Consider the following 27,361-nt stretch of genomic DNA (forward strand, 5'->3'; position numbering starts at 1 on the left):
CAGGAGTAGGCAATTCAGCCCCCCGAGCCTGCCCCGCCATTCAATACGATCATGGCTGATCTCATTTTGGCCTCAACTCCAATTTCCCGCCCTCTCCCCATAACTTTTCAACCCGTTACTAATTAAAAATCTGTCTACCTCCTCCTTAAATTTATTCAGTGTCCTGTCATCCACTGCTCTCTGAGGTAGTGAATTCCACAGATTCACAACCCTTTGAGAAAAGTAATTCCTCCTCAGCTCTGATTTAAATCTACCACCCCTTAGCCTAAAACTATGGCCTCTCATTCTAGAATGTCCCACAAGGGGAAACATCCGCTCGACGTCTACTTTGTCTATCCCCTTTAGCATCTTATATACCTCAATTAGATCTCCTCTCATCTTTCTATACTCTATTGAGTAGAGGCCTAAACTGCTCAACCTGTCCTCATAAAACAAGCCCAGCATCCCTGGAATCAATCTAGTGAACCTCCTCTGAACCGCCTCCAATGCAACTACATCCTTCCTCAAGTAAGGGGACCAAAACTGTGCACAGTACTCCAGGTGCAGTCTCACCAATGCCTTGTACAATTGCAACAACACTTCCCTATTTTTATACTCTATTCCTTTGGCAATAAATGCCAAAATTCCATTTGCCTTCCTTATTACCTGCTGTACCTGCATAGAGCTTTCAGCAATTCATGCACGAAGACACCCAGATACCTCTGCAATGAAGCATTCTGAAGTTTCTCTCCATTTAAATAATAAGTCGCCTTTTTATTCTTCCGATCAAAATGGATAACCTCACACTTATCCACATTAAACTCCATCTGCCAAATTTTGGCCCATTCACCTAACCTGTCCAAATCCATTTGTAAATTTCTTATTTCTTCATTGCAACTTACTTTCCCAACTACTTTGTGTCATCTGCAAATTTAGCTATAGTACCTTCTATCTCTGAATCCAAGTCATTAATATAGATTGTAAATAGCTGGGGCCCAAGGACTGAACCCTGTGGCACCACATTAGTTACAGCTTGCCATCCAGAAAAAGACCCATTTATCCCGACTCTCTGCTTTCTGTTGGTTAGCCAATCCTCTATCAAAACTAATATATTACCCCTAACTCCGTGTGATCTTATCTTATGTATTAATCTTTTGTCTGGCACCTTATCAAAGGCCTTCTGGAAGTCCAGATATACTACATCTACAGGACCCCCATTATCCACTTTGCTTGTCACATTTTCAAAGAACTGTAGCAAATTATTCAAACATGATTTATTCTTCATAAAACCATGCTGACTCTGATGGATTGCATTTTGACTTTCCAAATACCCCATTACTACTTCCTTAATAATGGATTCCAACAATTTCCCAACGACAGATGTTAAACTAACTGGCCTATAGTTTCCTACTTTCTGCCTCCCCCACCCCGCATCCCCCCCCACCACCCCCACCCACCCCCCACCCCCAACCCCCCACTTTTTGAATAAGGGCATTATATTAGCATTTTTCCAATCCATTAGAATCTTTCCAGAATCCAGGGAATTTTGGAATATTATAGCCAATGCATCCACTATCTCCACTGCCACTTCCTTTAAGACCCTGGGATGTAGGCCATCAGGTCCTGGGCACTTGTCACCCTTTAATCCCAATAGTTTGCTCAGTACTTTTTCTCTAGTGATGGTGATTGTTCTGAGTTCCTCCTTCTCTATACCCTCTGCACTACCTGTTACTATTGGGGCGGTACTAGTGTCCTCCACTGTGAAAACTGAGGCAAAATATTGATTAAGGGTCTCTGCCATTTCTGCGTTCCCCACTATTAACTCCCCAGTCTCATCCTCCATGGGACCAACATTCACTTTAGCTACTCTCTTTCCTTTTATATACTTGTAGAAGCCTTTTCTCTCAGTTTTTACATTTTGCGCTAGTTTTCTTTCTTAATTTACATTTGCTCTTTTTATTTTTTTTAGTAACCTTTTGTTGATCTTTAAAAGTTTCCCAATCTTCCAGCCTGCCACTGACCTTTGCAATTTGGTATGCCTTAGTTTTTGCCTTTATGTTATCTTTAACTTCCTTGCTTAGCCATGGATGCTTTTTCCGCCTCTCACCATCTTTCTTCCTCTTTGGAATATATTTTATTTGGGAGGAATTGAATATCTCCTTAAATGTCCGCCACTGTTCATCAACTGTCCTACCTTGTAGATTTCCTGCCCAGACCACTAGGGCTAAATCTGCCCTCATGCCTATGTAGTTACCTTTGTTTAATTCTAGAACACTAGTGTGGGACTCAAGTTTCTCGCTCTCAAACTGAACTTGAAATTCTAGCACGCTATGATCACTCTTCCCTAGAGGATCCTTTACTATGAGATCATTAGTTAATCCCATCACATTGCACAAAACCAAATCCAGAATAGCCTGCCCCCTGGTTGGTTCCACAACATATTTCTCCTAGAAACAATCTCTAATATACTCTATGAACTCTTCCTTGAGGCTACCCTTGCCAATTTGCATATTAAAATCACCCATGATTATTGCCGTCCCTTTCTTACATGTTCCCCCTATTTCCTGGTTTATACTGTGCCCTACTGCTGAACTACTATTTGGGGACCTATAGATTACTCCCAACAGGGACTTCTTTCCCCTGCAATTTCTTATTTTTACCCAGACTGACTCTACGTCTTGCTCTCCAGTGCCTATATCATTCCTGACTATAGCACTGATCTCTTCCTTTACTAACAAAGCTACACCACCTCCTTTTCCTTCCTGCCTATCCTTCCAAAACACTGAATACCCTTGGATATTCAACTCCCAAACCTGTTCTCTCTGTAACCATGTCTCAGTAATCGCCACTAAATCATACCTATTTATCTCTATTTGCGCTGTTAGCTCATTAGTTTTATTCCGAATGCTATGCGCATTCAGATGCAAAGCCTTTAAGTTTGCCCTATTGTCAATTTTCCCTACTCTTATATGATTCTTTGGTTCAATATGGCGTTCACACACTCTGTCCCTTCCTTTCACTTTTTGGTCACAATCAGCCTTGTCACTAACCTGCACTCTTACCCTCTCCTTAAACTTTGATTTTTTATATTTCCATGCAACTGAACCCTCCTCCCCACTATTTAGTTTAAAGCCCTATCTGCGACCCTAGTCATGCGATTTGCCAGGACACTGGTCCCAGCATGATTTAAGAGGAGCCCATCCGAATGGAATAGCTCCCTCTGTCCCCAGTACTGGTGCCAATGTCCCACGAATTCAAACCCATTTCTCCCACACCAATCTTTGAGCCACGCAATTACCTTTTTAATCTTATTGACCGTGTGCCAATTAGCTCGTGGCTCAGGTAGTAATCCAGAGATGATTACCTTTTTGGTTCTGCTTTTTAATTTAGCCCCTAGTTGCTTGTATTCCCTCAGAAGAACCTCTTTCCTCATTCTACCTATATTGTTGGTACCTACGTGGACCACGACAACTGGATCTTTCCCCTCCCACTCCAAGTTCCATTGCAGCCCAGATGAGATATCCTTAACCCTGGCACCAGGTAGGCAACACAGCCTTCGGGCTCTCGATCCAGACTACAGAGAACAGTACCTATTCCCCTAACTATACTATCACAGAGTACAACTACATTTCTCTTTTCTCCCCCTACTTGAATGGCTCCCTGTACCACGGCGCTATGGTCAGTTTGCTCATGCTCCCTACAGTCCCCGCTCTCGTCCACACAGGGAGCAAGAATCTCAAACCTGTTAGATAAGGGCAAGTGCTGAGGCTCCATCAGTGCTACTTCCTGGATCCCTCTACCTGCCTCGAAGAAAGCTGCCTACAAAAATTCAGCAACTTCTGTGGCGTTGATTTCCCCTTTTCGGAAGGGATTGCTAGGAGTCCAGCAGCAGTGTTGTCAACAAGCAGGGGAACAACTAATGACATTAAGTGCTCTCACAGGCAGTAAACCCGGAAGCTTAAAGCATTTAATCCTTCATTGCTAGTCTAAATTTTCAGACAATGAAATAGTTTTTATTATTGGATTGAGATAAAAGCGAAAATATCAAACTTTAAAAAATATACATGGAAAATGTTATCACCATGGAGAAATTAAGCATTCCACAAATGTAAAATCAGTTTTTCAGGGTCAATGAGGGTGTTTAACAGTAATTATGATTTAGTGTACTGTTAAAAGAGGGGGTAGGGACAGTTAGCTTAGATGGCTACCATGTCATTCGATTCCCATTCCAGCTGAAGTAGACCTGGGCCCTGCTTCTTAGTTCTGCCACTGAGGGCGGAAGGCAATTATGGCAAACCACCACTGTGAGAGAACTGTTATGAGAGGCAGCTCAAGATGAAGTATCAGCATCAGCCAAGGACCTGCCTTCAGGCAGAGCACACATGAATAAATGAATGAACATCGTTAAAAGCTAGGTGCAACTTCTGCTACTGTTTTTGCAGCGAGAGTAATAGTGTTAAGGGTGCAAATTCTTGCAATTCACTGATTTCTTAAGGATTGCACTCTGGTGTACCTCAACAGTACAGCCTCTGGACAACAACTTCTGGATCTCCATATTTAACTGCACATGTGCAGACCCCTGAATTTGCTGTTAGTTTCAATGGAGTAATGATGGCAAACACTGACGATTTCACTGTCAATACCACCGCAAGATCCGGGCTGTTATTTTTCTCTCCTATTTTCACTACGGAAACAAGCTCTAGAGGCAGCATTTTCCCGTTGGCGAGCGGGGGGAGCGGGGCCCACTCACCAACACGTAAAATGACACGCGGTGACATTGGGCGTGCGTCCCGGCGTCACCGCGTGTCATTTAGGTTGTCAGTTCGGTGGGTGTGCAGCTGAGTCAGCTGCGTGCTCGCCGAACTGTCAAAGGCCTATTAAGGCCTGTTAAAAAGTAATTAACTCAATTTAATGAGCTGCTCATCTGACCTTAAGGTTGGCGGGCAGGGGAAGAGCCCAGGGGGATATTTCTGGCCTAGATGTGTGATAATATTCTTCCTGATGATGGCATGAGTTTTCCACTATGCTAACCCTGTAAGCATAGTGACAGGTACAGCTAGTTCTTGGAATAACTTTGAAGTTCAAGCTTGTCAGTTATGCTATAGACACATATGTATGGCTAGAGCTGTTATTTTTAGATCAATACTTGGCATCAAATCAATAGATGTCAGTCTCATGTGCTTACTTTGACTATTTGCTTGAGAGTTACACAGGCAGGATCCAATGCCCTTAGAGTGTCTATTTTGGCTCAGTAATACTAATCTCACTGCTGAGTCAAAAGGTCATGAGTTTAAGGCCTACTCCAAAGTATGTAATCTTATTCTACAAGGTGGATTTGCTGGCTTGTTTAAATTTACTGAAAATAGCCTCAAATGGAAAGTATTATCAGAAATTGCTGAAAATCCTGAATTAAATGTGACAACTCCAAACAATTACACTGATATAGATTGATTTATTCAAAAAAAGAGCTACAAATTAATTGCAATAAACATACTTTGTTATTTGATTTTAAAAATAATGTTGGAATATAGAATGGAGGTCAATAAAATCATCATCTGTCAGAAAAAATGTCAATAATTTAGCAGATTCTGCATAATATGGGGAAGAATTTTCTCCCTGTTGGGCGTGTGGTTCAGGAGCGGGCACAGCCAATGTGTAGCCAATCACCGCCCACGATTGGCTGCGCACTGCCATTTTGCGTGAAGCGCACCCGGAAGGACTGGGCGCTCCCTGTGCAGGTGGGGGGAGGAGGGAGAGTTGAGGCCAGTGCTCTTTTGCTCATGTGTAGAAATCTCCCTGAGGCACAGAGCTGCCTCAGGGAGGTTACTTTGATTATGAACAATTGAAATAAAGAAAAAAAAAATATTCAGACGTGTCCCCTCAAGTGACAGTGTCACATGAACTGGAACATGTCAATGAATTTTAATAACATTTTTTATTACATTTATAAACCCTACATGAAACCTCATATCGCCTGTGGATGAGGTTCCATGAAAAATGCAAAGGCTGCCTGGGCTCTTCACCTGCCCGCCAACCTTAAGGTTGGACGGGCAGCTCTGAGAATCAGTGTAATTAGTTAATTAATGGCCTTAATAAGCCTTTGACAGTCCAGCGGGTGCACAGCCAACTACACTGTGCGCCTGCCGAACTGAGGATTGGAATGACGCGCGGTGATGTCGGGACGCACTCAGGCCATGGTTCTATTATAAATAATACTTATATCATGACTATCAGACCAAATCAAATGTCCACAACATCATCACTGATATAGCACTTATACTGAGGCCATGAGTTATATAAACAGTAGGAATCAGAGCCATACATTTCTAAACCTGAGATGATCATTTTTGATTATTGCCAATTTTGCCATTACAACTCCTACAACTTTGCTGCTACTATTTTCAATATTAGTACTTATTCTATTACAAATTCTGCTACTACTACCACCACCACCACAATGACCAATACTTCTACAACAACAACACATCTCGTAACAGAGCGCTTAACAAGGCAGAAACCTGATCCCTCCATGCAAGAAGTTTGTGGTGGTAGCTCACAAGCTGAAACAAAAGGGCTGATTTTACCGCTGCTTACCTAGGAACTAGGCAGTTAAAATAGCTGCAAACACTTACCCATTGCCTTCCACTGGATCAGAATTTTAAACTGCTCTATTGAGTAGGCGAGTGAGACACTTGCCAGATGGTAGAGGGGTTCTGTTTTAAATGTGCAGATGCTCACACAATACAAATTGGTGTACTTCAGGTGAATACTGTATTCCTTAATAAAAAATATTTAGTAATCAAGGGCGACCATAATCAAAACAACACAAATATTCTGCTTTTAGTCTTACCAATTTTACCACCAAATGTGTAAAAAGGTTAAAGCACATGTGCGTTGAAATTGTTGTTTAATACTGGTATGCAATGTTCCTGCCAAGCTCTGCAGGTGCATGGCTGTGCAGCAGCTTGGACAGGTACCTTGTTCTAGGATAAATAACCCATGTGTGTAGTTTACACAAAAAATTAGAACGACAGCTCACTGTAAGTAAATTGTATGGTTCTTTTCAGTAAAAGCTGACCATTTCAGGCTAAGGTTACTGAAATAAACTAAGAAAGTCAAAGGAAGCCATTTTAAATGTAACATGTAGTTTCCTGACAGCAGCCATTTCATATGTTGTTATCCTGACAATGAATCAGCCAAGAAGCAACAGATATTTTTAAATAATAAGCCTCAACTAATTATATTTGAATATTTAAATAATCAGTAATTATTTTAAAAGGCTTGGTTATATAAAGAAAATACACTTCAAGTTCTGGTAACTCGTTTTAAAATCCATGACATTGCAAATTCTGCAAAAAGACTTCTTCTGTAAAAAAATGTGTACAGCAGATTAGAATGATGAGCATTTAGCTTTCTGTGGCCTTGAATAGTCATTTGAAACTAAAGAATATATATCGAACAAAGGCCGGTATCAAACAACATAAGTCTCAGGTAAAAGAAACAGATGATCTTTAAGAATGCACCTTGATTAAATTATAAGATGAATCAATACAACTGTTAGTATATAAATATATTGATTAGAATTTTTATTTTAGAATTAACGTTGAAAAGCCTAAGGCAACTCCAAGGGGAGAATCTTCGGCGTGGCGAGCGGGGGCAGGGCCCCCTTGCCGAGGCGTAAAATGACGCGGGGTGATGTTGGGCATGCGTCTCGATGTCACCACGCGTCATTTAGATTTTCAGTTTGGATGCACGCCTGCCGAACTGCCAAAGGCCTATTAAGGCCATTTAACTAACGATTAAAATAATTAATGGAGCTGCCCATCCAACCTTAAAGTGGGTGGGCAGGCGAAGAGCCCAGGCGGCCTTCACATTTTTCATGGAACCTCATCCACGGATGAGGTTCCATTTCATTAAGGGTTTTAAATTTTCTCAAAAATTTTTATTGAAATTAACGCACATGTCGCAGCTCATGTGACAGTTTCACAACTCAGGGAATCTCCCACCCACCCGCACAGGGAGCACTCAGCGCTTTTGGGTGCATGTCACACTGGGTGGACCTTAATTGGCCCGCCCATGTAAAATGGCGGTGCGGACCCGATCAGGGGCACCAATCGGGTCCGCGTCCACCCCCGCATGACCTCCCCCCCCCCACCCCCCTCCCCCAACGGGGGAAAAATTCTACCCCAAAAGTCTTTTCTGTCAGCATGAACTGTTGCAGTTAAAGGAATGTGAATTTCTTTGATAAGCAACAGAACATTGGGAAATGCCAAGTTGTAGCTCAAGAATAAGGCTATTGTCCAAAATGTAATCAGGGTTAGTGAATATGGAACCATTGTCTTACACAAAACTGTCCTCTTGACCCAAGGTGTTATCTCTAAACTATGCAATTAAAACCAAGCAAATTACTTTAATGTTAGCTAAGACCAATCAATGAGTTAAAGTCACATGGCCTGATGTGACATGATACTTGCGAAAGAGGCTAAAAAATAGGCCTTAGAGAAACTCCCTTTGCCAGCCATGTTCTAACCAAAGAACACCTGTTCGAATGAAGATTACGCCTTCAGGGCCTGATCACCCACCAGTAGTTGTAAAGCCTTTTGGATTGATAAATATACTTTGTATTTCAGGTTATTCGCTTAGTTTAAGAGTAGAAAGAGGATATTGAATGATTTTAATTACGGACACATGGTCTGTGTATTAAAATTGAGGCTTTATTTGTATGGATGCAAGATTTTATACACTTGGGGTAGAGCTTTACATTCCGCAGGCGGGCATGCGCCCGACCAAAATGGGAGTAAAATAGTGCGCGATGACGTTGGGCGAGCGCCCCGACATCATCGCAAACTCGTGCAATATTTCGCTCGGCGGGCACACGCGAGTGCCTGAGCGGTTCCCGCCATTAATTAAGCACCCACTTAATGCCCTTAACAGTCCTATTGACTATGATTTTTCATTGCCCATGCGATTTTCTGCTCATCGCACGGGCAAAAGGGGCAGGCAGCCAGCTGACATTTTCACAAACCTCATCCAAGGGCAGGATAAAAAGGGTCAGCAGCATTGCCAGTGTGAGGAGTGAGGAGTTTTGGAGATAGTTTGCAGTTGGTTGCTTATTGACACTTGGCAGCTTCATCCCTGTTTGGGGCTTCATTGTTAGCATTTCCAGGCTTCATTTCAGGACTCATTGCTGTCTGCCAGGCCCTCGGAGGATTCAGACTCTGTGGTCTTGCGACGGCCTTCCATAACCCTGGTAATGGGGATTGTGGCCTCGACTGGAGGCAGAGATGGACAGACGGGAGAGAAGGGCACATGTCCCTTTGCAGCTTCCAGGTGGGGGGACCAGTTGGAGGAGAGGCGTTGGCACAAGAGGCACAGGGCCAGCAGGAAGTCCAAGGCAGAAGGGGCAGCAGAAGACACCACTATCCTCTGCCAAGTTTTACAGGCGGCAATGCAGCTACCTCAATATGTCTGAGGTGCAATGCCAAAGGAGACAGTGACTTCCATTTGCCAGATGATCGGGTCTCAGATCAGCTCCGACTGTGTGGGTGGACACCCCATGCCAGTGGCTCTGAAGGTCACAGTGGCCCTCAACTTCTTTTCCTCCGGCTCTTTCCAGGGGTCAGTGGGGGATCTGTGTGGAGTCTCCCAATCAGCTGTACATAGTTGCGTCAAACTGGTGACAGGTGCTCTGTTCAGGTGGGTACTGACCTTTATTCTTTACTGTACAGACGAGGCCAGCCAGGCTGAGTGAGCCAGAGGCTTTGCAGTGCTTGCTGGGTCCCCCCGCGTCCAGGGTGCCATTGACTGCACACATGTGGCCATCAAGGCACCAGCGGGCCAGCCGGGTGCGTTTGTCAACAGGAAGAGCTTCCACTCCATGAACGTGCAGATAGTGTGTGATCACAGGATGCAGATTCTGCAGGTCTGTGCAAGGCACTCTGGCTGCTCCCATGACACTTACATCCTGAGACTCTCCCAGGTGCCAAGGCTCTTCAGTGCTCCAGCCTGACTGGACGGTTGGCTGCTGGGTGACAAGGACTATCTGTTGAAGAGGTGGCTCATGACGCCTCTCCACCACCCAAGAACAGGGGCAGAAAAGCATTATAACATGAGTCATGCCTCCCCACGGGCTGTGGTAGAGAGGGCCATAGGTCTTCTCAAGATGCACTTCTGATGCCTGAACCATGCAGCGAGTACACCTCAATATCCCCCAGAGCGGGTGTTACTGATAGTGGTTTTATGCTGTACTCTCCACAATCTGGCACTGGCAAGGGGGGACCCACTGGAGGAAGAGGATCTTGGCGCAGCTGCACAGGCCACAGAGGATGAGTCCAGCGGTGAGTCAGAAGAGGAGCATGGTGAGGAGAACGCTGAAGACATGGAGCCAGATCTCAGTAACCTGCAGGGAGGCAAAGACACTAGGGATGCATTGATCCAATGCTCCCTCAGCTAGGCTACCAAAGACCAGCTTCAACCACATACCAAGGCAGCCGCCTCCATCCCAGATGTCTGAAAGAATCCTTTCATTTGGACACAAAGAACACTCAGTGCCTGTGCAATAAAGTTCAGAGTCACCTACATGACAAAAACATAATTTATGTCATTCTGCCAGTTCAATAATCTTAACAGAAAAGTTTCTGGTATTCAACATCAGCCCAGTATACATAAAGTAAACAAAAGTGAACATAAAATCACCCGTGACCTGTCCTCTTGTGCTCATGGTGCCTTTAACTTACGTTTGTGAGTACTCTGTCTAGGTGCTCCCTCTCGCTGGCACCAGCATTGTGGACAGCTTGCTGACTGTGCTGTCCTGTTGACCTTGATGACCTTGGCGGTTGTCCTCTGGCCAATGGAGCCTGTGCTGGTCCCGCCTGGGAGGGAGCAGCCAGTGCCACACCTAGCACCCTCCCAGTCACTGCAGCCACTCATCAAATGCCCTGGCCACTGGTGAAGGGGCAGAGGAGCTGCTGCCGTCATCCAGAGCACCCTGAGAGGAGCCCGCAGAGATGACAGGCAGCTTGTGTGCCAACTTGAGGTCACTCTGAACCTCCCTACATGCCATTGATGGATGGGCACCTAGCTGGGATACTGGATGCCTCATCCATCTCCCACACTGATACTGACCACCTGAGGTCAGCACCTGTGTGAGGGCTTGCAGGCCTGAGCTCAACCCTAGGAACCTCTGATTCTGTCCCTGGAACTGCCTCTCAATGAGAGTCACCACTCTCTCAATGCAGGAGCCAGTGCACTCGGCCATGATGGTCAACGCAGTGCTTACGCTCCACATGGACTCCTCCATAATGGAGGCCATGGCACTCATATCTTCATGGATCCCTGCCAGATCCTCCCACACATCTTGCTGGACATCCAGCATCTGCCACCTAATGGGCGACTCCAGAGGCTCATCATCAGCCTTCAGCTGAGCACCGTCCCCTAGACCAATTGCTGGCGCCCTGGGCACTCTCTGCCTCCGCCTGAATCTTAAGCAATTGTGAAGTGCCCTCACCAATGTGCACCGAAATACTAGCCACTGATATAATGCCCACCGAAGTGTTGGTATCTGCGCTGGTGCCTTCTTCAGAGACCGGGTGTGACGCAGATGCAAATGACTCCCGGTGGTCCTGCAGTGTCAGGGGTGGCCCTTTGGGGTCAGGAGATTGAATGCATGCTAGTGAACCTAATAGAGGGAAGGAGGACATATCATTAGTTAGGCGTCACACTGTCACTGTGCATGCCAGGTACCTTCGTGAGACAACAGAGATCTGCATCAAGGTGCCCTCGTCTTCCAACGATCAATGGGGACTCTAGGTTCGAGGCTCACATCAATGAAAAAACTACACTAGAATGGTTGCACAAGCCGAAATTCTCAACTCTGTGCACTGCACTCTTACTTTCGCCTGTCACCCCCACCTCTCCATGCCCGGTTGCACCAGGGCACACCGATTCTCGAGCTCTAGGGAGCCTTGCTCATACCTCAGGAGAATTAGAAGGCTAGCAGGGCCTCTGCCGATCTGTGGCCTTTCTATATTGTTGTGGGCCGTCTTCTCCTGAAAGAACAGAGGAGCATTGGGGTTAGTCCATTCTGTACCTACAGCGCCATTGCAGCCTGGCCAACCCCAGCTGAGGAGCACCTGGCAGGGCACACCCAAGTCGTGGTCCTTGAGCCACAAGGCAATCAGTCCAAGCAGCCAGGGCTCACCACCTTGGCCAGCTCCAGCGTGATTGACAGCTGGCACTCAGACTCTAGCACCCCTAAAGTCCTTGGAGGAACGGCCACACCTTAACACATCTGCACACTGACCCATGCCAACATGGTACTCGCCCATCCTGAGCACAGCAGGTCATCGAAGCATTTCCAGCACTGCACCCAGAAGCACCGAACCATGTCACAGCTGCTGACCAGTGCTGCCACCTCCTCCCATACCCTCTCGGTGAGGTGCGGTGGCCTCCTCCTCCCATCCCTTGGGACAAGCATCTCCCTCCTTCCAGCCACCTCCTCCAGGGGGACAGCGAGGCACTCATCAGAGAAGCAGACAGCAGTGTGCCCACCCAACCTGCCCTCCTGCCTGCAGTGTCCAACTGCACCCGGGCCCGTAGTGTTGGCTCACGGAACATCCTCCATGGCAGCCTTCCATGGGCTGCCTGGGCCACTTTAAAACAGGCCACCAGTTCACCATTGGACCTGGCAGCCAACAGGACCTGCCCCGCTAAGCCTTTCCCGGCCAGTGCGGAGCTACGTTTCAGGCTGGGCAGGCCTTAATTGGCCCGCCAGGGTGAAATCACAGTCGGGGACCAATCGTGGGCTGCGACCCATTTCATGGTCGTTCCCGGGCCTGCCCACTGTGCCCGCCTGACGAAGGGAAAGTTCTGCCCTTGGACTTAATCGATTCTACCTTATAACCTGTATTGATTTATATTCCTCTTTGAAAAGATTTCTTTTAATTTGCTTTCTGAAGATTCTTTTCTTACCCTGTGGGTTGAAGTCTTGTTTGAACCTCCAAGAGTTAAACTAAATCACTAAGCAAATTTGGTTAACTAGGCTTTATATTTTAATACACTATCCAAATTTATACCTTAAATTCTTGCAGCACTAAAAAAAATTGGTCATGCACAGCAACTAAATTTTAAAAGGAACATTAGTGTCTATTGCTCACATTATATTTACTGATCAGAAATACAGTTAGCCACATCTGAATTCCCAATTAGCCACATGTGGCTAATGCATTAGGAAAAACACTTGTTTATTTAGATCTTTTGTTTTCACATGCAGAGGCACTTAAATTCACAGAAGTACTGCGCTGATTAGTAAAGGATGATTAGTTAAAGTAAGGGTAGTGTATTGGGTAGTGTAGTGGATTAGCACACTATTTTTCATCTCTGTGGTCTAGATTTATTCTAGCTCAGACTGCTGACAGGTGTGAAATTCCATTGTAAAAGTAATTTCGAAAGCTGACACAGATTTGGATAGTAATTACTCGTAAAGAAATGCTCATATCCCATCCTAATCAGTACTGAATTAGAAATCTAATTCGTAAGGGTATATGGGGGATGGGTAAAATACTCTAATGCATTGAGCTGTTCTTCTGAGATTAAGATTTTTAAAAAATGTTGGGAAAATATGAAAGAATCTTCAGCCAGTATCCAATCACACTCTGGCCTGGATTTTTGCTACCTAGGTGTATAGCCCGAGTTGGGAAATTTCCCGATTCACTGGGCCTGCCTCAGAAAAAAAGCTCCTGAGCATCATGATTTGATCTGTGGGGTGCGGGTTGGAGTTAAAGGGTGTGGGATACATTCGGGCCCACCGACTCAGAAGCAGAATGTTGGTGGCCGCACAGGTAGATAGATGAGTGTTGAGACGGGTTGGTTAGAAGGCATGCCCTGGTTCCCTAGGACCTTGTCCAAGTTGAACTATAGGATTTTAGACCCTCTAGCCCTCACCCTCACATCCTGTCATGCCCCTATCTACCCCAATGACCTTGTGCCAACTCACCCAGTATCCACCCTGGGCACACCTCAGGAGCCATACGGAGTTAAAATAAAGTAATACTCTAAAAATCTAAGCAGTTTTCACTACGTAGAGTTGATAGTTAAGAAAACTCCAATTCATGAAAACCCATTCAAAGCTTTATTTATAAATCTTAAGTGCTTAATCTCTTATAAAAACAAATAAACCTCTAATCATATCCCACAACAAAGACAGATAATCCTTTAGTAGTTTATTTGAGCTGTCAATCAAGCTTTGAGATCCCTGCAGAGATAAATGTAGATTTTGGAAATCAGCCAAGCTTTCATAAAGAGCCTTTAGGGAAAAGTCAACAAACAACCAGTGAAACTTCTAGAACAGTGATTTTTTTTAACTATCACTGACAACTGAAGTCTGTTTTGTTTTGCATTTTTAAAAGGCCGGGGATTTAATAGTTTCAGGTCATGACAGTTAAACTTACTGTTAAAACTGGCAGTTAAACTAACTACCCTTCAAAAATCTTTTCATCTGCTCCATAAATTCATGACTCCTACACTGCACTTTAAGGTTCTTACAACAGCCGAAACAGTGCTTGTTTGAACTCAGCTCTGAGTTTAAATGGCCTGCTGAGTTCAGGCTTCCTTCACGTGTGAATCACACTCTCTCCCCTTTCCTTTACTATCAAAAATTGGATCTGTTGAAAAAAGGGGGGGTGGAACTTCCATTTCCACGTCATACCTGCATTTTTAAAGGTCCACAGCATCTTCCAGACTCTGTGAAATGCCAAGCCCATATGTTAAACAATCTACATGCCCTGAGTTTACTCTGTGTATGCAAAATAGCAGAAGCAAGATTTTTACTAGTGCTTTTGCACAGCATTTTCTGCACACCTTTTCTCATATATAGCAAGAAACACATTAAACAGAGAAATAGAATGTTTTCCATATTCTTAACTCATACAATAGAATAGCAGTTTGTACATTATGATCAACATCCAACAGCCCTTGGATAACTTCATATTGGTCAGTGACCTGGAAAGGTTCAGTTAATTTATAACCTTGAATGAGTAATGCTGGTGTTCCCAATGTGAAAAATGCTCAGTTCACCAGCTGCAGTAAAAGAATTGTCTCTGAAAAAAAATTGGCAGAATTCAGAGTGTATGAGCCTCTGTTAGCAAATCCCTGTTGCATAACATTGGTATTTTCAATGCTATGGTGCCATTTTGATTGCAAATGGTATCCATGTTGCACTTGCCACTTCCAGCCTGGTGTGCAGTGGACGGCCTTTTGGTGGGAATGTTAGTGCTTGCTTTAGAATCATGCAGCAAAAGTATGCAGAGTAGATACATCACAATGTCAGGCAGCTTGTAACTCTGATTGATGCCAGCACTACCTAATCTGACTATACCACTCCATGTGGCAGATCTGTGGTATCCAGAGGAAGTAAGAACATCAGTGTAAAAGACAAGGCTGAAGCATTTGCAACTGTCTGCAGTCAGAACTGCCAAATTGATGGTCCATCTCAGCTTCCTTCTGATGTCTCCAGTGTCACAGAGGCCAGTGCTCAGTCTATTGATTCACTCCATGTGATATCAAGAAACAGCTGACCTCACTGATTATAGCAAAGGCTATGAGCTCCAACAACATCCTGGCAGTAGCACTGAAGATTTGTGCTCCAGAACTAGCTGAACCCCTTACCAAGCTGTTCCAGCACAGCTACAATATTGGCATGTGGAAAATTGCCGAGGTATGTTCTGTCCACAGAAAGCAGGACAAATCCAATCCAGCCAATTACTGCCCCATAAGTCCACTCACAATAATCAACAAAGTGATAAAAGGTGTAATTGACACTGCTACGAACTGGCACCTACACACAAATAACCTGCTCATTGATGCTCAGTTTGGATTTCACCAGGATCACTCGGCGCCAGACCTCACTACAGCTGGTTTAAAAATGGAAGAAGAGCTGAATTCCAGTGGTGAGGTGACAGTTATTGCCCTTGACATCAAGGTAACATTTAACTGACTGTGGCATAAAGGGAGCCTAGCAAAACTGAAACCAATGGGAATCAGCAGAATAGACTCTCTGCTGGCTAGAGACATGCAGCACAAAAGAATACGATTATTGTTGTTGATGCCCCAAAATGTCAGTCCCAGGATACCATTCCAGGAGTTCTTCAAGGCAGTGTCCTAGCCCCAATCATCTTCAGTTGCTTCATCATACGGTCAAAATAACGGATGTTCATGAATGATTGCACGGTGTTCAGTTCCATTCATAGTTCTTCAGATACTGAAGCAGTCCATGTCCATATGCACAAAGACCTGGAGAACATTCAGTCTTAGGCTGATAAGTGACAAGTGACATTTCTGCCATGCGAGTGCCAGGCAATGACCTTCACCAACAAGAGAGAATCTAACCATTTCCACTGGACTTTCAATGGAATTACCATTGCTGAATCCCTCATTATCAACATTTTGTGGGTTCCACTGAACAGAAATTTAACTGAAAAATCCATATAAATACCGTTGCTATAAAAGCAGCTCAGAAGCTCGGTTTTCTGCAATCCAAACATGCCCCCTTCCTTCCCAGAGCCTGTCCAATATCTACGAGGCACATTTCAGGAGTGTGATGGGATACTCATCGCTTCCCTGGAAGAGTGCAGCTCCCACAACACTCAAGAAGCTTGACATCATCCAGGACAAAACAGTCTGTTTGACCTGCACTGTATCTACCACTTTAAACATTCATTCCCTCTGCCAGCTCTGTGCACAGTGTATACCTTTTGTGAGATGCACTGCAGTGGCCATGGGCCCTTTGAGAGCACCTTCCAAACCCACGATCTCTATTGCCTAGGAGAACAATGGTAGTGCGTGCGTGGGGACGCCATTATTTGCAAGTTTCCCTCCAATGCACAAATTATTCTGACCTGGAAATATATCTCTGTTCCTTTACTGTTGCAGGGTTAAAATCCTGGAATTTCCCTCCCTAACAGCACTCTAGGTGTATGTACACCACATGGACTGCATTGTTTCAAAAAGGTGGATCATCATCACCTCCTCAAGGGCAATTAAGGATGGGCAATAAATGCTGGCCTTGCCAGCAATGTTTACATCCCATAAACAAATGAAGAAAAGGCAGAATTCTGAGGTTGCAGTTAGGGAAGGGGGTTTGGAGTGAAAGCAAGAGGTGTATACTTACACCATATGCAGCTTGTAAATCAAAAGACATTGTCAGATGAGGGGGAAGCGGGATGTGAGATGGAAGATCATGTGTGAGGATACCATCATCTTCGGTGATTTCAGGCCCACTGCTGGTCATGGCCATGGATATGTCTGCTCTAATAATGGTGAGCACCATCTCCTCCATCATCCTGAGGGACAGGCAACTGTGCCTCCCACCAGACACATGCACCATTCAAACGATTATGTGCCAACTTGTCCTGCAAGACACAAGAAAGTATGTCAGTGAGTTTGGAGCAATGTTTTTTTGTGGAGTGCCTGTTAAAATTGAATAGCTGGAAGTGTGTGCAAGCTGTCAAATGTGGGTTTGAGGCTTGCAGCAATGCTAAGTGTGTGAGGGTGAGTTGAAGCTATGAATGTGAAGTGTGAATCATTGTTGGTAGGAAAATGAACCAGGATGTGGTGAATTAGCAGGATGTGAGGTTAGTGGTTCAGTTGTAAGGATAAGCTGTACTCCAAAGTACAAAATCTTATTCTGCACAGTAGATTTGCTAGTTTGTGTGCATTTGCTGAAAAAAACACAAATGGAAGGTATTATCAGAAATTACTGAAAATCCTGAACTAAATATGATAATTCCAGGCATTTACTCTTATATAGATTATTTTTTGAAATCTACAAAATTCATTGCAGTGAAAGGATTTTTTTGTTTGAATTTATAAAAAGATTGGCATGTAAAACAAGAGGTCAGCATAAATCACCATTTTGACAGAAAAATAAGTCAATAAATGTAGCATATTCTGGGATGCATGATGTGGTTGTATTTCATATTGTACTCAACAAAGTTACCATTATTCAGTAACCAAGGAAATAAAGCAGTCCCATTGTCAAAAATACTCACGCACTGCTTTTTGTCTGAACATTTCGCTGCCAAATACACAAAAGTTTTTGAGTACAGATGTGTACGAAATGTGAATATGAACATAGGGATTACATATTTAATGATGGTGTCTATTACTCGTTTTGTATTTACTGATCAGAAATGCAATGGGTCACATCTGGATTCCCAATTAGCCACATGTGACTTGTGGCTAATGAATTGAGCAATATTACCCTTCATACATCATGGTCCTGGTATAGCTACTGGCTACATAATTTATTTAGTTCTTTCCCTTTCTTAAATCAAACGTTCAAGTTAAATTCACAGCAATATTGTGTAAAATAATTAAAGCTGATTAAATAAGGGTGGTATTTTGGGTTGCATAGAGGATTAGCATATTAATTTTCATCTCTGAGCTCCTGATTTAATCTAGGCCAGACTGTTGATAAGTATGAGATTCCTATGTGAAATTAATTTAGATAGTTGATAAAGTTTTGGCAGCTAATTAATTGTACAGAACTACCCACATCCATTCCCAATTGGTACTGAATTAGAAATCTCGTTCATAAGGATTTATGGGGGCTGGGTGAAATACTCTGATTATCTTTATGAGTTTAGGGTTAAAAAAGAACTGTTGGGGTAATATAAAGGAACCTTTAGTCAGTATCCAATCACACTATGGGAGGAATTTTCCACTCCTGCCTGTGGCTGGTTTTGTGGCAGGTGAAAGCAGAAAATTTGGAGAGAGGCCAAAAATTGGATTCCATGGCGGGCTGATGGCAGGTCAGGTTTACCGCTGATTCATGGCGGGAACGTCATTTGCACGCATTACCACATCATGAATACGCTACTCCCTGGAATCACGCTGCCCTTCTCATCATTGGGAAATTAGACTGGTCTAGAAATAAGTGGCATGCAGCTGGCTTCACTTGTGACTTTTGAGGTGCGTGCAACATTCCAGTCCTGGGGCTTAGCGCACTTCATCGTCAGGGTGAGAGATTAAGGAAGTCATGGGGCTTTGCGGGCCATGCTACAGTGCTATGCATGGCATGCACGTCGTAGTCCTGCTCCAGGGAGGGGCTAGACCTATTGGCTCAATTGGGATAAGGCACAGCGCAGTGTGCAGGACGTGGTCATGGTCTTACAGTTGTTGGCCACGGTCTTGTCTGGCTTGGTACTGGGTTGCAGATGGGATGGTCATGGTTAGGGAGGCATCTGCAGCCTGTAAAGGGGAAATACGTAATACAGAGCGTGGTATTCGGAACTCTCCTGGGGACGGGAGGTCTCCTCTGTACATGACCGTGCACACAGCCTTGAGATGGGGAGGGGCGAAGTCCACATGGGGCATGGGGACATCAACAGTGATGGGTTCAGGTGGGAAGGCTGGAATATCCGCCACAATTACAATGGGATCCAGGGTTACTGGGGGAGGATGGAGAATAACCGGAGGGAGGTCTGCCTGCACATGGTGAGGTTCCAGGAATATTGGAAGGATCCGAACACTCACAGGGGGAGGGTCGAATCTGGTCTCAAAATAAAAGCGCATCACGGTCATTTTGCAAGCCCGAAGTTATTACACTGTTTGAAATCGAAATGGGAAAAGAATCTGCATGGGAGAGGCCTGAGGCAGTGTGGTAGGAGTACAAGGCTGGACCCTTTCAAGGGCACCCTCAAACTGCTTAGAGTCTCAACATTGAAATGGAGTCAGGGCTTAGGAAAAAAAGACTTCCTTGAGAAGGTGCAATTGGAGCCATTGCATTTTGCTGTGCTTTAATGGGAGACTGCAGGAGTCACTGGCTTCATAATACAGTCGCTGTATTTGAGCATTAACAGAGAGCTATGTGAGAATGGAAAATAGAGGCAACCATAACGGAAGCACAGCTGCTGCATATCTGCCAGATCATAATGTACTTCCTCTAATTGGCATGGATAACAGGCTAAAGGGCATCCAGTCATTGCTGAAGTGAAAGCTGAGCTTAATCGGTATCCCAGACCAGAGATTGCAGGAGTGCCTTTGGTAAGGTGGCAGATTTCATGAATGTGTCCAAACCTCTCCCAAGCCCTGTGGGGTTGAGATGTCAGGTATCAGGGTTAGCATCGTGGTCACCTAGATATGTGTGCATGTTTCAGCTGCAAGGCTGTATCAGCGAAAAGCTAGTAGCGCAGATGCAGTTCTAGGGCATGACATTGTCTTTCTGTGTGCGAGTGAGAGGTCTACTATATCTGCCCAGTGTTCATTAATCTCATGCATCTATCAGTCCACAGGGAGAAGGAGGATTGAATAATGGAGCCTGCGATCAATGATGCCTTCTTGATGGCAGTGATCTGATTGATGTGGAGAAGGGCCCAATGATGCCCAGCCCAGCTTCGAAAGGAGGCCCAGCCTCATGTCCATAGTCCAGGAGAGATCCAGCAACACCCAGAGGATGTGGTTAAACCCATCCCATGGAGGCAACTCGCATGACCAAGGGTCTACCAAAGAAGACTTTCCAACCTGGAGATGAGCGACAGACAATGCTGCGTACATCTGCGCTTGTCAAGTGATGTCGTGGCCACATTCTGAGGGAGGATCTAATGCCCCAAGGGTTGGGGGGACAGCCCCTGTCAGTGCCCCTGAAGGTCACTGCCATGCTCAATTTTTTTGCCTGCAGATCATTCCAGGGAGCCACAGCAGGCCTATGCAGCATCTCACAGTCCTGAACACATAAATGTATCAAGGAGGTGACAGATGCCCTCTACAGTCAGGCTCATCATTATGTGAAGTTCACATATGCTGGAGATAGCCAGGCTGCTAGATTTCTGGGTTTGCAGCTATCTCAGGCTTCCCTACAGTACAGATTTTAATCGACTGCACACGTGTGGCTTTGAGAGCTCCATGGCAACAGCCCCTGATGCTCATTAACAGGTGAGGGTTCCACTCCCTGAATGTTCAACTGGTGTGCGATCACCAGAAGCACATCATGCACATTTGTGCCAGGTACCATGGGAGTCCCCATGACTCATATATCCTGAGTCACTACCAGGTGCCTCACATATTCGAAGGACCTCAGCGATTACAGGGCTGGCTGCTTGGGGATAAGGGGTAACCTCTCAAATGATGGCTCATGACACCTGTGCATTATCCCCTGAGTCACTCAGAAGAGAGATACAATGAGGCTTGTAAGGCAATATGGTCCATCATCGAGAAAACCATTGGCAAAGATGATGCACTTCCGATGCTTGGGCCACTCAGGTAGGTCTCGGCAGTACTCTCCACAGAGGGTGTCCCGCATCATCGTGGTCTATTGCACCCTTCACAAACTGGCGCTTCAAAAGGGAGAATCCCTTGCCAGGGGGAGACCTGGAGGAGGCTGAGAACTCGTTGGACGATGAAGAGCAGGAAGGGCAGGAAACTGCATTGGGAGATGAGGATCTGCTTCCACATGAGGATGCCATCGAAGGAGCACAACGTGGAAGATGTGCCCATGCCACACTGATAGTCCATGATTCCAGGAGGATTAAGGTACAGGCAACAGAACACAGGCACATTCCTTCTGTCCATTAGTGCCTTGCCAGAAAGGCCTTTGCAACCAGTGACATTGAGAGCAAGTTCAGGATTCCATCTCATACTTTCAACCCTTATTATTCACTAGGCCCTAATCTTTGGAATATCAGCGCCGCACCCTGTATCTGTGAGTTCTGGGAAGTGCTAGTCACCACAAGAGCACAGACAGTTTGTCAAAAGGCTCGATTCAGTCGTCGCCATCTTAACGAGAAACCTTTAGCGGACACTGAGATGTAAGCTTGGTTGGAGAGAACATCATGGCTGTAGGTCTTGTGCTTTGGTACTACCAATGAAGGCAGCCTTTTCATTTGGAGAAACAGTTACGGCCACCCCTCCAAGGCTACTGAGCATGACTAACTTCATGTTGCTTTGTAAGGAGTATGGTTACTAATGCATTTTGCAGGCACTTCCAGTAAAATGTTTGACACATCTTCCTGACATAGCACAAGGATCAAGTAACTATCATGACTCAGTTACACATCACATGAATGTGAGTCTCACAAAGGGAGGTGATCACTGAGTGGGAGCCTGGCTCACCCTTGCAACATAAATGCATAAGAATGACACTTTCAAATGACAAGACCATTCTCATAAACAGCAAAAGTATTTACAAGGTGCAAGCAAGATATTAACAGTGATTGAACACCCATGACCCAGAAGTGATGTCAAAACTTCTTAATTTTTCTAAACAAACTGTGACACCTAGGTGCATCCCCGACACCCACAGCAGAGGTGGAGGCAGCCTGCTGACTAAACAGGCTACGCGTGTTGTCTTTGATGGTTTTGACGGAAGTCCTCTTAAGGGATAGGTGCCCCCTTCTCGGCTTGTACAGCTGCAGGTGATAGGGTCACAGGCAGGGGGGTTTGGAATCGGCTGGAATCTCAGAGTCACCTGGATGGATGGGCCCAGGGTCTCTAGCTGCTAGTCCTCCTCCCTGTGGGTGCCCGAGGGGTGCCTAACTCCCTGAGGAGAAAGGGCACCTGGGGGGTAGTCCCCCTCACCTAGTCACTGATGGATCCTACCAACGGATATAATGCTGGATTGTGGGTCCGAGCACAAATCCGGCAGGATCTGCTAGATCACAGGTCTCCAAGATAGCCGCCAGCCTCCCCATGGAGACCTCAAGACACTTGCATGTTGCAGCCAAGATGCTAGACAGAATGCAGACAGACTCCTCCATCCTTCGCTCTAGTCAGTTCACTGCATCTGGCAACACTCCCCAATTTTTAGCTGCCTGTTGTTGCATCTCCAGCATGTGTGATATGGCTGTTCCCAGAGGCTCATCACCTGACTCAGACTCAGCAAGTGTTTACCCTTGTCCTGCTATTATCACACTCTGCTTTCTTACCTTAATGCCACCATCAGCACTACCTTTAGCCAGCACCACTACCATTAACACCCCTTTGTCCTTTTGTTCATGACATCTTTGTCAATCTCTCCTTTGCCCCCACCTATCGCAGACCTTCTATCCAGCTTCACCTGCTCCATCCCCTTAAACAGTATAAAATTCATCACATTTTTACTTCTCTTTAGCCCTGAAGAAGAGTCATACGGACTCGAAACATTAACTCTATTTTTCTCTCCACGGATGCTGTTAGACCTGCTGAGATTTTCCAGCATTTTGTGTTTTTGTTTCAGCAAGTGCTTGCTCTTCAGCAATTCTCCGAATCCAGGGCTGACACTGTCTCCGACTGTTGTCAAGACCTGTCCATGATGTATTCCCAAGAATGTGACCCTGAGCGAACTAGGACCTACCAGGCTGTGTGTCTCTGGGTGGAAGGAGAGTGCAGGGGAACACAGTAACAAGTCTTCTTCCAATCGCTCCTCAGCTTCTTCTGAGGTGGCCTGGGGGCTGGGGCTTATGTTGGCTCTGGAGGTCTGTCTGGATCTGTTGTTGCCTGTGAGAGAGAGCAGGTAGATTTAGTTCATGAAGAGACTGAATAGAACATTGCATGCCACTCATTGTGAATGTCAGGATGTGATCAACTCATGGAGGGCTCATCCATATTGGCCTTCTGAGAGAGATGGATCTTGCTTTCATCACAGGAGCGATCTCTGTCCTCCCCTGCCAACTCAGCGGCATCCTCCTCGAATTGGAGGGCTCCTGTATGTCAGCTGTCCCTCCCCCAGCCTGGGATCGCTCACTCTTGTTGTGGGCAAGCTTGACCTACATGAAGACAAGTAGATGGAATGTGACAAGGAGAGATGGAGGAGAGGTTGGGAAGCATGCATGCCTGCTGTGTGTGCTGAGCTGTCCCCTGTAAGGGTTGAGGATGGAGTTGTGCAGCACGATAGATTAGATACTGATGATGTTACAGTGCCCGGGAGACAGTCATTGCTGGTGTCTGCCCCACTAATATTGTGTGAGGTCTCTGAGCAGTTTAACCCTTTGAGTACATGATGCCAGGGTGGGAGAGTGAAATTGGAATGAGCTGAAGGGTGACTTACCCTGGCGGAGTGGATGAGATCATTCATCCTCTTCCAGCACTGGATGCTGTTTCTTGTACAGGCACCTGACGAGCTGACCGCCCTTGCATTCACCTCCCAGGCCTACGAGGTGAGGCTGGTGGGCCTCCTGGAGCCATCTCTCGGATAAAGGACATCCCGGTGCTGGTGGATTCCATTGATGAGGGCCCCAAGGAAGTCATTACTAAACTTCAGGGCAGCTTTCATCTCCACATAGGCACCTGGAGACGTCTCCTTCACAAAGCTGGGCTGGAGATAGTGAATATGTGTATTTGGGTGGTGTGTATATGGCAGCCGGTGCTTTGAACCCATTGGGTAATGGCGGGGCGGTGGATGAATCAGTTTCGGACCCACCATGTGATTCGGAGAGGTACCTGCCTATGCATAATTAATTAGATTCTGAGCTCAAAATTGGGTGCGATTTCCTGCCACGCCAATCTGCAGGAAACATGCCGCAGAACCCGCCCACCACAGCACCTCGCCTCAAAAATGGTAAATTCAGCTCTATATGTCAAACATAGGGCAGACTTTCTCATCCCGTGGGGAAGGGGTGCACCCGACCCAAATGGGAGTGAAACAATGCACAATGACATCGGGAAAGCCGGCTGACATCATCGCGCACTGTCACCGTCTTTCGGTCGGCGGGCACGTGCCAGAGTTGGCAGTGCACCCGCCGACAATTAAGAGACCTATTCCGGCCCTTAAACAAGTAATTAATTTGAACTTATCGCTGCCCGCTCAACCATTCGGTTTCATGCTGGACGGGCCTTAATTGGCCCGCCAATGTGAAATCACGGTCCAGCCCCAATTACGGGCAGCGGTCAGCTTTCCGACCGCCCCCACTCACCCTCGACGAGGGAAAAATCCTCCCCACATTGTACGAGTAAAGAAGTAATACATTTGTATAAAAGACGAGTTAAGCTACAGTTAGAGAACTATGTTAAGTTTTTAATGCTCTATTATAAATGGACATTAAAGCCTTGGCGAGCGTACATTCATCAGGAATATAATAATAACAGGAAATTACAGGTATGGGGAAAGATTTTGGATACTAGCACTGTTTCCATTGGAGTAGAGAAATCTGAAAAATTGAATAGAGTTTCAAAATTATGAAGGATTTTGATAAAGTGAATATGACATGATTATTTCCTCTGGGCAGAGAGTGACGAGTTCAATTTAAAATTCCACAGATCATGCAGACAGAAGCTGGAAGACATTTATTTACACAGGTTTATTGGAGCATAGATGATTTAACATGGGAAATGGATCAGGTAGGGACCATTGCATCTTTTAAGGGGAAAAAAAAGGGAGGTTACAGGGGAAAGGATTGAGGGGAGCAACAGAGGGGTTGGATTTTGATCAGAAACAGTAAATGCTGGAGCTACTCAGGCCAGCCAGCACCTGTCAAGATAACACAAGACATTTCAGGTATAAAACCTTTCTTCAAAACTGAAAGCTATTACAGGGGAACAGAATTTCAGAAGAAACAGAATGACGGCAAAGGGGACGCACATAAGCACATGTACACTCACCCATGTGCACACACATATACACACACAAGCACACACACCTAGAAAAGTTACAGGGGGATCAGGAAATGGTCAACAAGAAGGAGGCATTATGAGAGGAATAAGAAATAAAAAATATATAAGAGATGAAAAGAATGTGAGAAGTGTTGAACAGGGACAGGTATGGAATTGAAAATCCTAATACCTGGCAAAGTGGACCATCTCCATGTGCCTGGTGAAAGAAAAAGATCGGTCAACTCCAAAGTTGCACATCACCAAGCTAACACTGTTATGACTGAGGAGATTGATGAGAGATACCCTTTCTTAGCAACAGCCCCCTCACCTGTCCAATCTCTGGGGCAGAATTTCCCCCCATTGGAGGGGAAGTTGAAGAGAGGGGCGTGGAGGTGTGCCTCCGATCAGTGCCCCCAATCGGGGGCGCACCGTCATTTTATGTGGGCAGGCCAATAAAGGCCCGCCCAGTGTGATGTCCACATGGAAGCGCTATGCTCTCCCTGTGCGGGCGGGGGGGAGAATCCCTAAATCGAGAGTGCGCTCTTTCGCACATGCGCACAAAAGAGCACACCTGAGGCTAAGTACAGCCTTAGGGAGATCGGCTCTACAGTAAAAAATCTTAAAAATAGAAAAAAAATTTCCACGACATGTCCCCTCATGTGACACTGTCACATGAGTTGCGATATGTCCATCACTTTTAAATTCAGTTTAATTACATTTTTTAAAACCTACATGAAACCTCATCCTGCCCGTGGATGAGGTTTCATGCTTTTTAAATTCCCGTCAGGGCCCCCGGCCTGCCCGCCAACCTTAAGGTTGGACGGGCAGGTCCATTAATTACTTCAATGACCCTGTGTATGGCCTCAATTGGCCATTGACATGTCGGCAGGTGCAGAGCTGATTTTGCTGAGCCCCCGCCTTCCTGAAAATTTAAATGGGGCGGGGTGACATCGGGAGTTCCACCCAACATCATCAGTTCTGCCCAACGTCATCGCGCAACATTTTACGTGTCGACAAGTGGGCCCCTCCCCCCTCCTCGCTGACAGGGAAACCCTGGCCCTGGAAACAGTGGTCCACACCCACCCTACATTGCTGGAGAGAAATTAGAAATTATAATTATGGTCTGAAGCTGGTAAAGTTGATATAAAAGCCTGAGGGCTCTAAAGTGCTCAATAGAAAGATGAGTTGCTGTTCCTTGGGCTCGTGTTGAGCTTTCCTGGAGAATCGCAGAAGGCTTAAGACAGAGTGATCAATGGGAGTGGAGAGGCAGCAAACAACAAGCAGCCTAGGATCGCCCATGTGCATACAGTATAGATGGTGAGCAAAGTATTCACCTAATCTCTATTTGAGCTCCCCTCTGTAGAAAAGCCTTACCATGAGCAGTAATTAGAGCATACTATGTTGGAGGAAGATCAAAAATATTGCTGTTTTTGTTTTTTTTTTAATTTGTAAGATATGGGGCAGAATATTGACCTCGGCGGCGGGGGCGGGCCCAACACGCCGACGCGTAAAATGATGCGTGATGATGTCAGGCGTGCGTCCCGACGTCATCGCGCATCATTTCGATATTCTGCTCGGTGGGCGCCGCTAACCAGAGGCAGCTGCTCGCTTGCTGAACTATCAACGGCCTATTAAGGCCATTAAAAAGCAGTTAAAGTTGTTAGCGATGCTGCCCATCCAACCTTAAGGTTGGCGGCAGGCGAAGAGCCCAAGTGGCCTTCGCGTTTTTCAGGAAACCTCATCCACAGGCGGGGTGAGGTTTCCTCAAGGTTTTATAAAATAATTATTTAAATTTTGCAAAATTCACAAACATGTCCCAGCTCAT

Source organism: Cetorhinus maximus, chromosome 10, assembly GCF_964194155.1.
Source record: "Cetorhinus maximus chromosome 10, sCetMax3.hap1.1, whole genome shotgun sequence".
Classification (NCBI taxonomy): Eukaryota; Metazoa; Chordata; class Chondrichthyes; order Lamniformes; family Cetorhinidae; genus Cetorhinus; species Cetorhinus maximus.